Source organism: Ovis aries, chromosome 2, assembly GCF_016772045.2.
Source record: "Ovis aries strain OAR_USU_Benz2616 breed Rambouillet chromosome 2, ARS-UI_Ramb_v3.0, whole genome shotgun sequence".
Lineage (NCBI taxonomy): Eukaryota > Metazoa > Chordata > Mammalia > Artiodactyla > Bovidae > Ovis > Ovis aries.
Genome location: NC_056055.1, coordinates 56,482,817 through 56,498,326, shown reverse-complemented (window position 1 = coordinate 56,498,326; position 15,510 = coordinate 56,482,817).

Sequence of the window (15,510 nt, the reverse complement as noted above, 5' to 3'; positions counted from 1 at the left end):
CAGAGATCAAATGGCCACCATCTGCTGGATTAGGGAAAAAGCAAGAGAGTTCCAGAAATACCTCTATTTCTGCTTCATTGACTATGCCAAAGCCTTGACTGTGTGGATCACAATAAACTGTGGAAAATTCTAAAAGAAATGGAAATAATAGGCCACTTGACCTGCCTCGTGAGAAACCTATATGCAGGTCAGGAAGCAACAGTTAGAACTGGACGTGGAACAACAGACTGGTTCCAAATAAGAAAAGGAGTACATCAAGGCTGTATATTGTCACCCTGCTTATTTAACTTCTATGCAGAGTACATCATGAGAAACGCTGGGCTGGAAGAAGCACAAGCTGGAATCAAGATTGCTGGGAGAAATACCAATAATCTCAGATATGCAGATGACACCACTCTTATGGCAGAAAGTGAAGAGGAACTAAAAAGCCTCTTGATGAAAGTGAAGGAGGAGACTGAAAATGTTGGGTTAAAGCTCAACATTCAGAAAACGAAGATCATGGCATCTGGTCCATCACTTCATGGGAAATAGATGGGGCAACAGTGGAAACAGTGTCAGACCTCATTATTTTGGGCTCCAAAATCACTGCAAATGGTGATTGCAGCCATGAAATTAAAAGATGCTGACTCCTTGGAAGGAGAGTTATAACCAACCTAGATAGCATATTAAAAAGCAAAGACATAATTTTGCCAACAAAGTTCCATCTAGTCAAGCTTATGGTTTTTGCAGTGATCATGTATGGATGTGAGAGTTGGACTGTGAAGAAGGCTGAGCAGCAAAGAATTGATGCTTTTGAACTGTCGTGTTGGAGAAGACTCTTGAGAGTCCCTTGGTCTGCAAGGAGATCCAACCAGTCCATTCTAAAGGAAATCAGTCCTGGGTGTTCATCAGAAGGACTGATGCTAAAGCTGAAACTCCAACACTTTGGCTACCTCATGCGAAGAGTTGACTCATTGGAAAAGACTCTGATGCTGCGAGGGATTGGGGGCAAGAGGAGAAGGTGACGACAGAGGATGAGATGGCTGGATGGCATCACCGACTCAACGGACATGAGTTTGAGTGAACTCCGGGAGCTGGTAATGGACAGGGAGGCCTGGCATGCTGCAATTCATGGGGTCGCAGAGTCGGACATGACTGAGCGACTGAACTGAACTGAATATTAGTATCATCATCAAGGTACTATCAGAAACCTAGTAGATAGCCAAATAGACATTCATTGGTGAATGAATCACAATATAAACTTTGTATGGTGTCAGTTATGTTACGTTCACTAAGGTGTATTTTATGGTCTAGAATATGGTCTCTTGGTGAATGTCCACTGGAAAAGAATGTGTGTTATATACTATTGTTATGTGAAGTTTTGTATAAATGCATTTAAGCCAAATTGGTGATATATTATTCAGATCCTCTGCATCCTTGTTGATTTTCTGTGTATTTGTTTCATTGATTACTAAGAAGAGTGTTGAAGTCTTTAACAATAATTGTGGCTTTCTCTTCCCTTTTTATAACTTAGAAATTTTTTTCTCTGCATTTTGAAGTTCTGGTATTAGGTGTTTATACATTTAGAACTGTGCACTTTCTTCTTGGTGAGTTGAACTTTTTATCATAATGTAGTATTTCTTGTTCTTAAGTCTACTTTGTCTGATATTATAATGGGGCGTGTGTGTGTGAGTGTTTGTACATTGGTAGTTATTTTCCTTGATGTTTTCTGAGATCTGGGAATTATGGTTATTATCTTGATAATTTTGGAAAATTCTCAATTATACTATTATCCCTTCAAATATTTCTTCTCCATTATCTCTGTTTTCTTTTACAATTTTGGTATTTCCCACAGCTCTTGGATGCTCTTTTTTTTTTTCTAATGTTTTATTCTTTGTTTCTGTGTGGATAATTTCTATTGATGTATCTTGGAGGTAATTATTTCCTTAGCTTTGTGAAACCTACTGATAAGTCTATTGATGTGATTCTTCATCTTTGTTAGTATATGTTTCTTTTGGATTATTTGTCTTTCATTCTCTCATATATTTCATCTTTCTGCTGAAATTCTCCACTTGTTCATGTATGTTGCCCATTTCTCAGCTAGATCTTTTAACATATTAATCATTGCTATTTTTAATTCTTTGTCTGATACTCAAATATTGGGATCATATCTCTGAGTCTAGTGTGTGTAGTCCTTTATCACTTGACATGATGTTGTTTTTGATTGGTCTGACTTCTTTGCATGTCTTATATTTGGTGAACATTTGTTGTAAGACAGTAGAGACTAAGGTAATTAGTATTACCTCATATTAATAGCATATCTTTTTTTTTTTTTTTGGGTCAGACCTTCATTATATACATTTAGTTAATCTTGTCAGGAGTTGAGTTAGTTTTGGATTTTGTTGTTATAGTTATCCTAGTGCCTCCTAGTTTTAAAATTACTATAGTAAAGTGTTACATGTAAGATGGGGCCTGGTTTGTCAGATGTTTTCTTTTCAATGTTTCCCCCTCAACTTTAGGTTTTCCCTTGTCTCTTAGAGAGGGTCTCTCTTCCTGCTCATTTCTCCTCTGGCAGTACCTCATGTGGGATCCAATATCTGACATCCATCCCAGCCAAACAATTACCCACTTCTCATCTTACTATGCAGACTCCTGTCTTCCCTTGAGTTTCGCTTGATTGGTTGCCTTACAACCCCAGTTTTCTCATGGTTTCAGTAGGAGTTATAATTTTTCAGATTATTAAACTTTTTGTTCTAAGAGGGGAAATGTTTCCCTTTGGCATTTTAAGAGGGAAGCAGAAATCAAAAATATTTTTAAAATCAAATATATTTCCTAAATCTCTGGTTAAAAAATATGTATATCTGACATACAAAGAGAATAGTATCAAGACCCTCTAAATAATATGCCATGAATTTGGAATTTATATCATGACTCTAGGTAACACAACTCGATGAGAAAGTATTCTTAATGACTCTTTTTTTCTGAATTTCCTTGGTCCCTTGCTGAGAGAAGACCATGAGTGTCTCACCAGAATTTCATTTCAGTTTAGCACATAGACTGTATTCTGTGAATGGCTCTGTCTAGTTGAGAGTTCTGGTAAGGAGCTGATATTTAACTATTTTCTAGCATAATAGAGACTTAAACTGTAAAGGCATTTATTTTTCTATCTGCATAGATAAAGCTAGACCAGAATAAGTGACTTGTCAAAGAATTTATGCTATCATCTAAATAATCTGGTTAGATGAATTTTAGTGAGAAGACTGGTATTTTCAAGTTGGAGTAAATACATGGGATCTCCCCAAACCATATATTTTCAAAACAACCCTTTCAGTGTCAAACTCACATGATACACAGTGGAGGGACCTTGAATCCATGTGCATGCTGGACAAAAGCATTCCTCTAGTCCAAGCTGGAACTGGCACCTGAACCATTATCTCAGTCCCTGAATTGGATTGCTTGGATTCCCCTCAGTTGATACTGTGGCTATGGATGTTGGAGCACGTGTTTTATGTTTCTTAGAAGAAATCAGTATGACAGTTTATTAACAGACAGTACTGTTTTTCTTAAGTTCATATAAAAGGAAATTTTCATATACTTTTAGAAACAAGAGAGGCTGTTTTACTATATTTGTTAACATCCTCAGTCGTAGCAGTCTGAGATTATAAATCAGTACCAGAACAATAAACTATGTGCCAATGTATGTGAAAAGAAAAATAAATGGATTTTAACTGATGAAATCCTAAGAGGTTATTAAAAATGAGAGAGATAAAAAAGGGGGGAAATCCTTTAAAAGAAAATGTAATAGATAATACACAGAGCTATTATTGTCCCACTTCTATTTGTCTAGGCTTCCTAAAACTCTTGATGGTCTCCTCTACTCTTAAGACTCTCTGGGAAAAGCACTGAGATGATTTCTGTTCTTACTCTATTCACCTCTTCACATTTTGAAGGCTGTAACAATTGGTCTTGATTGAAATCTTTCCAGACTACACGAACAATAACCAAATACAACAAGAGTGTACATAATGGGCATAAAAGAAACATCATTGTTAAGTTTTCATGTGATTTAAGTTGAGATGTTAGTACTAATCATCTGTTTTTATAAAAGGTTTGTTTGACTCTTTTCTGTTTTATTTCCAGTGAATGTTATTTTCTTTTCATTATTATGCATGTTTTATGAGTTATGATTTATTTGTGTGTGTGTTGGATTTGATTTATTTCTGTGGGACTCTGCTGTTTCCACTGTAAACTGTGGAAAATTCTGAAAGAGATGGACATTCCACACCTGACCTGCCTCTTGAGAAACCTGTATGCAGGTCAGGAAGCAACAGTTAGAACTGGACATGGAACAACACACTGGTTCCAAATAGGAAAAGGAGTCCGTCAAGGCTGTATATTGTCACCCTGCTTATTTAACTTCTATGCAGAGTACATCATGAGAAACACTGGGCTGGAGGAAGTACAAGTTGGAATCAAGATTGCCGGAAGAAATATCAATAACCTCAGGTATGCAGATGACACCACCCTTATGGCAGAAAGTGAAGAAGAACTAAAGAGCCTCTTGATGAAAGTGAAAGAGGAGAGTGTCCCATCACTTCATGGGAAATAGATGGGGAAACAGTGGCTGACTTTATTTTTCCAGGCTCCAAAATCACTGCAGATGGTGACTGCAGCCATGAAATTAAAAGATGCTTACTCCTTGGAAGGAAAGTTATGACCAACCTAAGCAGCTTATTCAAAAGCAGAGACGTTACTTTGCCAACAAAGGTCCATCTAGTCAAGGTTATGGTTTTTCCAGTGCTCATGCATGGATGTGAGAGTTGGACTATAAAGAAAGCTGAGCACCAGAAGAATTGATGCTTTTGAACTGTCATTTTGGAGAAGACTCTTGAGAGTCCCTTGGACTGCAAGGAGATCCAACCAGTCCATTTTAAAGGAGATCAGTCCTGGGTGTTCATTGGAAGGACTGATGTTGAAGCTGAAACTCCAATACTTTGGCCACCTGATGCGAAGAGCTGACTCATTTGAAAAGACCCTGTTGCTGGGAAAGATTGAGGACAGGAGGAGAAGGGGACGACAGAGGATGAGATGGTTAGATGGCATCACAGACTCGATGGTCATGGGTTTGGGTGGACTCTGGGTGTTGGTGATGGACAGGCTGGCCTGGCTTGCTGCAGTTCATGGGGTCGCAAAGGGTTGGACATGACTGAGTGACTGAACTGGTGAACTGAACTACTATTTTTTAAAACCTGATTAAAAAGAGCTTCCAAATATAAAACTTGTGCTCTGAATTGTCTATTTCTCCAGCAATCTTTGATGATCTTGATCAAATGGTGATCTAATGTTATTCACTTATGTTTTCCTACTGCATATAGTTTGGAACCACTGTTTCATTCCTAGTCACATTCTTTATTGCGTACTTCTTATTTTGTAGTTTCTGTTCCTCAGCATCAACATTCTACTAAACTAAGATGACTAGTTTGAGGCAATTTGAAACCAGAATTCTCCCGCCATCTGAAATTATTCATGTACATATAAAGTAAAGAGATAAAGACAAAGATGGCAGCCAGGGGACTTTATTTGTCTTTTAATGATTTAATATCATTTTTCTATACCTTTAACTATTGTAGAGTTAGCGTTCTAGCTAGCAATAAAGGAGTCACAGAAAAGGAGAATTCAGGAAATATGCAGTATCGAGTTTTCTTGGTAAGTTCGTCAGTCTCAAAAAAAATTGGCATGTGAGCAGAAACAGTTCCATTACTTAGACAGCCAAATATGTTTGTGCAAAGAATGTGTGCATAATACTGAATATCTGTGGACGGACTAGAATAGGAAAGATGTGTCTGTTTTCTCACATTTGTTTTAGGAAAAGGGAATCTTTTAGAAGATTTCCCCTGTCACTAGTGTCATATTTTGTGAGACTAAGGTCTCAGTAGATCTAACTTTATAACCTTCTAATTTCAGACAAAGAGAGACTAGAAAGTTAGGAAAGATAATTCAGTTGCAGCCAGTTCAAACTGCAAGGAAAGAGAATAGAGAACATCATTGAGAAGCTGCATGGAATCACACATAACGTCTTTTCTGCATCTGTTTCCAACTAAACTGTGTCTGTCTTAAAACGTGAGGGTATCAAAACCCGATAAAGACATTGAAAGAAAGGAAAAGTACAGACTAATAACTTTCATGCTTATGAATACAAAACCGTCAACACCTCAACAAAAGATTAAGAATGTAAATTCAGTAATATGCAAAAATAATTTTATGCCATAACCAAGAGGAATTTATTCTTAGTTTGCCAGGCCGACTCAACACTTGAAAAATAAGTAATTTAATTCATCGCAACAACAAGTTAAATAGGAAACATCATGTGCCTCATCAGTAAATGATAAAGTTTCAGAAAACTTTAAATAGAGGGGAGTTTCCTCAACTTAATAAAGCAAACATACAAAAAACCTGCATCTAACAACATACTTAATGGTGAAAAACCAGATGCTTTCCCCTGAAGATCTAAAATGATGCAAGGAAGTTCCGTCTTGACTCTCCCGTTCAGCACCCTATTAGAAGTCTTAGCTAATGCAATTAGATAAGAAGAGGAAATAAACACATACAGATCGAAAAGGAACAAATAAAATGGTCTTTTTTCACAAATGACATGATTATCTATGTAGAATTCCCAAAGAATCAACAAAAAAAGCCTCCAGAACTACTAAGCATTTATAACAAGTTTGCATGATACATGGTAGGATAGAAAGGTCAATTGTTCATAGCAACAATAAATGATTAGAGTTTGAAATTTTATTTATTTTTTTAAATTTTTATTTTTACTTTATTTTACTTTACAATACTGTATTGGTTTTGCCATATATTGACATGAATCCACCATGGGTGTACATGCGTTCCCAAACATGAACCCCCCTCCCACCTCCCTCCCCATAACATCTCTCTGGGTCATCCCCATGCACCAGCCCCAAGCATGCTGTATCCTGCGTCGGACATAGACTGGCAATTCGATTCTTACATGATAGTATACATGTTACAATGCCATTCTCCCAAATCATCCCACCCTCTCCCTCTCCCTCTGAGTCCAAAAGTCTGTTATACACATCTGTGTCTTTTTTGCTGTCTTGCATACAGGGTCATCATTGCCATCTTTCTAAATTCCATATATATGTGTTAGTATACTGTATTGGTGTTTTTCTTTCTGGCTTACTTCACTCTGTATAAGGGCTCCAGTTTCATCCATCTCATCAGAACTGATTCAAATGTATTCTTTTTAACAGCTGAGTAATACTCCATTGTGTATATATACCACTGCTTTCTTATCCATTCATCTGCTGATGGACATCTAGGTTGTTTCCTTGTCCTGGCTATTATAAACAGTGCTGCGATGAACATTGGGGTACATGTGTCTCTTTCAATTCTGGTTTCCTCAGTGTGTATGCCCAGCAGTGGGATTGCTGGGTCATAAGGTAGTTCTATTTGCAATTTTTTAAGGAATCTCCACACTGTTCTCCAAAGTGGCTGTACTAGTTTGCATTCCCACCAACAGTGTAGGAGGGTTCCCTTTTCTCCACACCCTCTCCAGCATTTATTGCTTGCAGATTTTTGGATCGCAGATATTCTGACTGGTGTGAAGTGATACCTCATTGTGGTTTTGATTTGCATTTCTCTAATAATGAGTGATGTTGAGCATCTTTTCATGTGTTTGTTAGCCATCCGTATGTCTTCTTTGGAGAAATGTCTATTTAGTTCTTTGGCCCATTTTTTGATTGGGTTGTTTATTTTTCTGGACTTGAGCTGCATAAGTTGCTTATATATTTTTGAGATTAATTGTTTGTCAGTTGCTTCATTTGCTATTATTTTCTCCCATTCAGAAGGCTGTCTTTTCACCTTGCTTATATTTTCCTTTGTTGTGCAGAAGCTTTTAATTTTAATTAGATCCCATGTGTTTATTTTTGATTTTATTTCCAGAATTCTGGGAGGTGGATCATAGAGGATCCTGCTGTGATTTATGTCTGAGAGTGTTTTGCCTATATTCTCCTCTAGGAGTTTTATAGTTTCTGATCTTACATTTAGATCTTTAATCCATTTTGAGTTTATTTTTGTGTGCGGTGTTAAAAAGTGATCTAGTTTCAGTCTTTTACAAGTGGTTGACCGGTTTTCCCAGCACCACTTGTTAAAGAGATTGTCTTTACTCCATTGTATATTCTTGCCTCCTTTGTCAAAGATAAGGTGTCCATATGTGTGTGGATTTCTCTCTGGGCTTTCTATTTTATTCCATTGATCTATATTTCTGTCTTTGTGCCAGTACCATACTGTCTTGATGACTGTGGCTTTATAGTAGAGCCTGAAGTCAGGCAAGTTGATTCCTCCACTTCCATTCTTCTTTCTCAAGATTGCTTTGGCTATTCGAGGTTTTTTGTATTTCCATACAAATCTTGAAATTATTTGTTCTAGTTCTGTGAAAAATATGGCTGGTAGCTTGGTAGGGATTGCATTGAATTTGTAAATTGCTTTGGGTAGTATACTCATTTTCACTATATTGATTCTTTCAATCCATGAACATGGTATATTTCTCCATCTATTAGTGTCCTCTTTGATTTCTTTCATCAGTGTTTTATAGTTTTCTATATATAGGTCTTTAGTTTCTTTAGGTAGATATATTCCTAAGTATTTTATTCTTTTCGTTGCAATGGTGAATGGAATTGTTTCCTTAATTTCTTTTTCTACTTTCTCATTATTCGTGTATAGGAATGCAAGGGATTTCTGTGTGTTGATTTAATATCCTGCAACTTTACTATATTCATTGATGAGCTCTAGTAATTTTCTGGTGGAGTCTTTAGGGTTTTCCATGTAGAGGATCATGTCATCTGCAAACAGTGAGAGTTTTACTTCTTCTTTTCCAATTTGGATTCCTTTTATTTCTTTTTCTGCTCTGATTGCTGTGGCCAAAACTTCCAGAACTATGTTGAATAATAGCAGTGAAAGTGGGCACCCTTGTCTTGTTCCTGACTTTAGGGGAAATGCTTTCAATTTTCATCATTGAGGATAATGTTTGCTGTGGGTTTGTCATATATAGCTTTTATTATGTTGAGGTATGTTCCTTCTATTCCTGCTTTGTGGATAGTTTTTATCATAAATGGATGTTGAATTTTGTCAAAGGCCTTCTCTGCATCTATTGAGATAATCATATGGCTTTTATTTTTCAATTTGTTAATGTGGTGAATTACATTGATTGATTTGTGGATATTGAAGAATCCTTGCATCCCTGGGATAAAGCCCACTTGGTCATGGTGTATGATCTTTTTAATGTGTTGTTGGATTCTGATTGCTAGAATTTTGTTGAGGATTTTTGCATCTATGTTCATCAGTGATATTGGCCTGTAGTTTTCTTTTTTTGTAGTATCTTTGTCAGGTTTTGGTATTTGGGTGATGGTGGCCTCATAGAATGAGTTTGGAAGTTTACCTTCCTCTGCAATTTCTGGAAGAGTTTGAGGAGGATAGGTGTTAGCTCTTCTCTAAATTTTTGGTAGAATTCAGCTGTGAAGCCGTCTGGACCTGGGCTTTTGTTTGCTGGACGATTTCTGATTACAGTTTCGATTTCTGTGCTTGTGATGTGTCTGTTAAGATTTTCTATTTCTTCCTGGTTCAGTTTTGGAAAATTGTACTTTTCTAAGAATTTGTCCATTTCTTCCACATTGTCCATTTTATTGGCATATAACTGCTGATAGTAGTCTCTTATGATCCTTTGTATTTCTGTGTTGTCTGTTGTGATCTCTCCATTTTCATTTCTAATTTTATTGATGTGATTTTTCTCTCTTTGCTTCTTGATGAGTCTGGCTAATGGTTTGTCAATTTTATTTATCCTTTCAAAGAACTAGCTTTGGGCTTTGTTGATTTTTGCTATGGTCTCTTTTGTTTCTTTTGCATTTATTTCTGCCCTAATTTTTAAGATTTCTTTCCTTCTACTAACTCTGGGGTTCTCCAATTCTTCCTTTTCTAGTTGCTTTAGGTGTAGAGTTAGGTTATATATTTGACTTTTTTCTTGTTTCTTGAGGTATGCCTGTATTGCTATGAACTTTCCTCTTAGCACTGCTTTTATAGTGTCCCACAGGTTTTGGGTTGTTGTGTTTTCATTTTCATTCGTTTCTATGCATATTTTGATTTCTTTTTTGATTTCTTCTGTGATTTGTTGGTTATTCAGAAGTGTGTTGTTCAACCTCCATATGTTGGAATTTTTAATAGTTTTTCTCCTGTAATTGAGATCTAATCTTAATGCATTATGGTCAGAAAAGATGCTTGGAATGATTTCGATTTTTTGAATTTATCAAGTTTAGATTTATGGCCCAGGATGTGATCTATCCTGGAGAAGGTTCCACGAACACTTGAGAAAAAGTTTAAATTCATTGTTTTGGGGTGAAATGTCCTATAGATATCAATTAGGTCTAACTGGTCTAATGTATCATTTAAAGTTTGCGTTTCTTTGTTGATTTTCTGTTTAGTTGATCTGTCCATAGGTGTGAGTGGGGTATTAAAGTCTCCCACTATTATTGTGTTATTGTTGATTTCCCCTTTCATACTTGTTAGCATTTGTCTTACATATTGCGGTGCTCCTATATTGGGTGCATATATATTTATAATGGTTATATCTTCTTCTTGGATTGATCCTTTGATCATTATGTAGTGGCTTTCTTTGTCTCTTTTCACAGCCTTTGTTTTAAAGTCTATTTTATCGGATATGAGTATTGCCACTCCTGCTTTCTTTTGGTCTCTATTTGCATGGTATATCTTTTTCCAGCCCTTCACTTTCAGTCTGTATGTGTCCCTTGTTTTGAGGTGGGTCTCTTGTAAGCAGCATATAGAGGGGTCTTGTTTTTGTATCCATAAATGCCTCCATACCTACACTGAAACCAAGCTCCACCCAAGGACCAACAAATTCCAGAACAAGACATACCACGCAAATTCTCTAGCAACACAGGAACACACCCCTGAGCTTCAATATACAGGCAGCTCAAAGTTACTCCAAAACCTTTGACGTCTCATAACCCATTACTGGTCACTCCACTGCACTCCAGAGAGAAGAAACCCAGCTCCACCCACCAGAACTCCAACACAAGCCTCCCTAACTAGGAAACCTAGACAAGCCACTGATACAACCCCACCCACAGTGAGGAAGCTCCATAATAAAGAGAACTCCACAAATTACCAGAATATAAAAAGGCCACCCCAAACGAAGCAATATAATCAAGATGAAGAGACAGAGGAATACTCAGCAGGTAAAGGAACAGGAGAGTTGCCCACCAAACCAAAGAGGAAGAGGTAGGGAATCTACCTGAGAAAGAATTCTGAATATTGATAGTGAAAATGATGCAAAATCTTGAAATCAAAATGGAGTCACAGATAAATAGCCTAGAGACAAGGATTGAGAAGATGCAAGAAAGGTTTAACAAGGACCTAGAAGAAATAAAAAAGAATCAATATATAATGAATAACATAATAAATGAGGTCAGAAACACTCTGGAGGCAACAAATAGCAGAATAACAGAGGCAGAAGATAGGATTAGTGAAATAGAAGATAGAATGGTAGAAATAAATGAATCAGAGAGGAAACAAGAAAAACGAATTGAAAGAAATGAGGACAATCTCAGAGACCTCCAGGATGATATGAAACGCTCCAACATTCGAATTATAGGAGTCCCAGAAGAAGAAGACAAAAAGAAAGACCATGAGAAAATCCTTGAGGAGATAATAGTTGAAAACTTCCCTAAAATGGGGAAGGAAATAATCACCCAAGTCCAAGAAACACAGAGAGTTCCAAATAGGATAAACTCAAGGCAAAACACCCCAAGACACATATTAATCAAATTAACAAAGATTAAACACAAAGAACAAATATTAAAAGCAGCAAGGGAAAAACAACAAATAACACACAAGGGGATTCCCATAAGGATAACAGCTGATCTTTCAATAGAAACTCTTCAGGCCAGGAGGGAATGGCAAGACATACTTAAAGTGATGGAAGAAAATACCCTACAGCCCAGATTACTGTACCCAGCAAGGATCTCATTCAAATATGAAGGAGAAATCAAAAGCTTTACAGACAAGCAAAAGCTGAGAGAAATCAGCACCACCAAACCAGCTCTCCAACAAATTCTAAAGGATATTCTCTAGACAGGAAACACAAAAGGGTGTATAAACCCGAACCCAAAACAATAAAGTAAATGGTAATGGGATCATACTTATCAATAATTACCTTAAACGTAAATGGGTTGAATGCCCCAACCAATAGAGTTTGAAATTTTAAAATGCAGTTTATTTACATTGAAAGGAAAAATAAATAAATATAAAGCTAACAAAATATGCATAGGATCTATAGAAATAAACCTACAAAACTCCAAAGAAAGAACTCAAAGAAGATTTAAATACATAGAGAGATATTCTGTGTTTCTGAATAGGAAAACTAATACTATTATAATGTCAGTTCTTCCAAGTTTGATCTATAGATTCAATACAATCCGACTCAAAATTTTAGTAGTTTATTTTTTGGATATTAACAAAATGACACTAAAGTTTATGGAAAGCCAAAGGACTCAGAATATCTAACACAAAGCCAACAAAGAACAAAGTCAGAAGACTGATATTACCCAACTTCAGGGCTTATTGTGCATCTACAGTAATCAGTACAGCATGGTATTAATGAAGGAACAGACAAATAGGCCAATGGAACAGAGTGGAGAGGCCAGAGAGATTTGTTCAGTAGTGGAAATGTTAGGAATGAAACCACAGTAGTGAGTAAATGACATTATGTATTTATCAAAACCTATAGAACTGTACTAGAGTATATCTTAATGTAAATTGTGTACTTTAAGTACTGAAATAATGTAGCAGTGTTGTTCATTGGTATTTAACAAATGTTCCATGCTAACACATATTATTTATAATAGAGGACATGTAGACCTTGGACATATGGAGACTTTCTCCTCAATTTTTCTGTAGCTCTAACACTGTTCTTTAAAAAGCAGTCTGTTTTTTAAGATAATCTAAAAACATAAGCCAGATATATGGGGATTGTTCTTTTATCTTCCTCTTTCTTCATACCCATTCTTCATTCATTCAGTGCAAGGATTCAGTGTTTTAAACTGCTTTCAGTTTTATTTGCTTTTCAATGTTATTGCCATATTCTAGCAGAGATCATCTCTACCTGGAATTTGCAGTAACTTTCCAGCTATTCTTGTTGGCCTTCTATCACACAGTCTTCAAAATATTGAAAGAGTGAGCTTTCTCGGATACAAAATGTATTGTCATTATACTGCTTAAAACCCTTCTTTGGATTTCTATTTCCAAACTTGCTTTTTCTTTTTCTAACTTTTTGTTTTACATTGAAACATAGTCAGCTAACAATGTTGTGATAGTTTTAGGTGGACAGCAAAGGGACTCAGCCATATATGTACCTGTATCCACTCTCCCTCATATTCTCCTTGAATCCAGATGGTCACATAACATTGAGCAGAGTTTCCTGTGCTATGCAGTAGGACCATGTTGATTATCCATTTAAAATATAGCAGTGTGTATGTGTCCATCCCAAACTCCCGAACTATTCCTTTCCCCTATTCTTCTCCCCCTGCAAACCATGGCAACCATAAATTCATTCTCTAAGTCTGTAAGTCTGTTTTTGTTTTGTAAATAAGTTCATTTGTATCATATTTTTTTTTAGATTCCACATATAAGGGATGTCATATGATATTTCTCCTCTGTCCAACTCACTTCACTCAGTATGACAATCTCTAGATCCATTCATATTTGATAAATCCATCCATGTTGCAGAAAATGGCATTATTTTATTCTTTTTAATGGGCGAATAGGATTCCACTGTATATATGTTCAGTTCAGTTCAGTCACTCAGTCGTGTCCGACTCTTTGCAACCCCATGAATTGCAGCACGCCAGGCCTCTGTATCTATCACCAACTCCTGGAGTTCACTCAGACTTACGTCTATCGAGTCAGTGATGCCATCCAGCCATCTCATCTTCTGTTGTCCCCTTTTCCTTCTGCCCCCAATCCCTCCCAGCATCAGAGTCTTTTCCAATGAGTCAACTCTTCGCATGAGGCGGCCAAAGTACTGGACTTTCAGCTTTAGCATCATTCCTTCCAAAAGAAATCCCAGGGCTGATCATGTGTACCTCATCTTATTTATGCATTCCTCTGTCAATGGACATTTATGTTGCTTCCATGTCTTGGCTATTGTAAACAGTGCTGCAGTGAATGTTGGGGTGCATGTATCCTTTCAGACCATATTTTCCTCTGTATATATGCCTGGGAGTGGGATTACAGGGTCATATGGTAGCTCTGTTCTTTATAAGAAAGAACTTAAGAGAACTTTAATCATTTAGCCATAAATGATTATATCTTTCAGTTCTTTTTTCCGATTGCTTTTTTGCATTCTGGCTGGAGTTATTCTGAACTTCCCAGGGGTCCACCAAAACCAGGCTCTGTATTGTCTTCAGTCTTATCTGCTAATCCCATTGCCTGAATACTTTTCTTGCCAATCTTTATTTGCCTGGTTTATGTTTTATCTTTGGAATTTTGCTTAGATAGTACACCATCCAGGAATCTTTCTGGTCCCCACAAACTGACCTAAATATTCCTCTGAAGTTATCTTGATTTTTTCTTAACATTATATGCAAACTTCATGTTTCTTCTCAGTATCTTTGTTTGATCATTGCCTCTCTCATTCTCTACATTTTGCATTGTCTTCCCAGAATCTGTAGTGTAACACGATCTCTATTGCATACTTGTAAAAGCAATAAGAAAAAACACTTAAAATCAGTCCTGATAATGTATCATAGTTAAATTCATGTCACTAATGAAAAAAAAATGCATTATAACTTGAATGAGTTCAGTGGAAAAGAAGAGATATGGACTAAAAGAATTAAGCCAAGGATTATAATATTAAATTCTGTTCTTCCAGGACCCTTTTAGTCACTCAAGTAACTTTTTGGTAACAGTTTTATTAAAATACAATTCACTTACTATATAATTCACTAATTAAAAATGTATAATTCAGTGCTTTTTATTCAGATTGTACAACCATCAATACAATCAATTCTGGAATATTTTAACTACAACAAAAAGAAACTCTGTATAGCCATCACCCCTCAATCCTCTCATAACCAAGGCAACCATTAACCTACCTTCTGTCTCTGTAGATTTGCCTAAACTGGACATTTCATATACATGGAATCATATATTGTGTGGTCCTTTATGCCTGGCTTGAGGGAGTAATGTTTACAAGGTTCATCCATGTTGTTCAAATAACTTGATAGTTTTAACTGTATGTCTTGAAATTTTCAACAACAAAGCTAGCCAAAATACATCCAGATCTAACCCAATCCATTAGTTAAAAGTTTTAAATATTATAATTGCAGTTTTTTTTCTATTGGTCAATGTACATTTTACAGAATATATATTATATGAGAAAGTTTAAGGTTTATCACAAGTTATGAAGAACTTTACCCTTTAGGATGAAGTTTG